The following is a 1,799-nucleotide window of genomic DNA, read 5'->3' on the forward strand; positions in this document are numbered from 1 at the left end:
AGCGGGCCTTGTCGCGCCCCTTTGCCGCCCTTTGTGGCTTATCCCGCCACTCCCTCCTGTCCCAGAGCGGATATCCAAACGGAGCCCCTTTCTCCGAAGACATCACGCCTCTCCCCGGTCCCTAGCCCGCCCACCCCACCCGAGCTCCCCATTCCCCCGACCCTCCCCACCGTCCCACCCAGCCCACTGGCCCGCCGCCCCGCCCACCGCCTAGAGGGCGCGAGAGTGGACTAGTGCGCACGCGCAGACCGCGCGAGGCCGCTGGAAGGCGCAGCCCAGAGCGCCAGCGAGCGGGAGTCAAGCAGCCGGGAGGCGGGGGCTGACAGGACTGAGACCTCTGCGACCGTAGAGCACCCCGCTCCCCATTCCCCCGCCTCCCGCCTCCAGGCTGTGGCCTGTTCCCGGCCCTCTCAGTTCCGCGCTGCCCCTTAAAGGTGGGGCCTGGGCACAGGAATGACAGGCGTTGCAGCCAATGATGTCCCGCACGGTGAACCTGCTGCCCAATCACGAGGCTCGGCTGCGAGGGAACGGCGTGGGAACCACGCCCGGCTCCAGGTGACTCCCTGTCAGGGAGGGGAGGGCGCCTCCGTTAGTGGGTAGGATCCCCACTGGGTCCGTTCCTCGGGGCGAGGTCTCGCGGACCAAGCTGCCTCAGCGCGCGGGCAGTGACCCGCTGCGGAATCCTTTAGTGCTGTAGTCGAGGAGAGTGATGGAGGAGCGTCTAGAAGCTGGGAAGGAGAGCAAGGTAGAGAAAGGCTGCAAACCCCCTGCCATTCCTACATCTCCCTCCATAATACCCGCTGATGCCCAATCAGGGAGAGAGAGAGAGAGTGTCTGTGTCTACGCTCACGCATGAGTTAGAGAAGAAAGAGATCTGAGCAAGGGGGTGGCACCTGCATGGGGACTGGTGCGGAGGCAGGCTTTACCTTTACCCCGACAGATGGAAACAAACCCGTCTCTCTTACTCCTCCCTCCCCTCTCCAGGGCCGACTCATGCTGGTTTCATGGAAGGATGTTATGGATTGAGGAGGGGCTGGAATACTGCTTTCCCAAGGTGGGGGGAATACAGTTCACCACTAATGGTTCACGTGTGTATCTGTGTTATGTAATCAGACCATTCAGTCTTCATTCTTTCTTCTTGACTTCATTTGACAGTTTCTGAGCATCCTTGTGCTAAGGATGGTTGGGAGTGGGCATACAGAGATGCACACTTTTAAGGGTAGGAGATACGTGCAGAGTGGGCTGTGACTAAAAGGCCACTTATCCTATAAGGATGGAGCAGCCGTGGTCCATTTTTGAAGCCCCATCTCTCTCAAGCAGTTACCAAGGAAGGAGGCAGGGGACTTGGAGGCCTGTTGCACCAATGAACCAGACTGTCAGGGGCGGGGTAGGGGTGGGGGTGGGCGGTGCAGGCATATGGATAGAGGAAGAGCTTGCCCTGGGGGTGTTGAAGAAGCCAACAAGTGAGGAGTGGGGTTCAAGTGAAATTTGATGGCGTGAGAGGGACTCACAGACCAAAGTATGGAACAGAAGGGATCGTTTCAGTGGTTATCTATGTTCATAATCATAGTTAAATTAGTTTGTGTGTATATATATATAATGTTTAGAGCAATGCCTGGCATATAGGAAGGACAAATCTAAGTGTTAGCTATTGTATTACTATCATTGAATAGTGAATGCTACGTGTTGGGAGGATGTCCTGGGCTGTCAAATTGATGGGTTTGTGGTCCCAGCCCACTGGCACCTAACCTTTGTTGGTGTCAGACTCTCTGATAATCTACTATTAGATCTTGTCCTTT

The 1,799-nt window shown here is 56.7% G+C and overlaps 1 long non-coding RNA gene across 1 annotated transcript; it reads left to right on the forward strand.

The window, feature by feature from the left end:
- The first annotated feature begins 239 nt into the window (after positions 1–239).
- On the forward strand, positions 240–1,085 carry LOC138427055 (uncharacterized). Its single transcript, XR_011251882.1, has 2 exons — positions 240–555; positions 985–1,085. It is a non-coding gene; the product is annotated as an uncharacterized lncRNA (long non-coding RNA).
- The last annotated feature ends 714 nt before the right edge of the window (positions 1,086–1,799 follow it).

Source organism: Ovis canadensis, chromosome 21 (assembly GCF_042477335.2).
Source record: "Ovis canadensis isolate MfBH-ARS-UI-01 breed Bighorn chromosome 21, ARS-UI_OviCan_v2, whole genome shotgun sequence".
Lineage (NCBI taxonomy): Eukaryota > Metazoa > Chordata > Mammalia > Artiodactyla > Bovidae > Ovis > Ovis canadensis.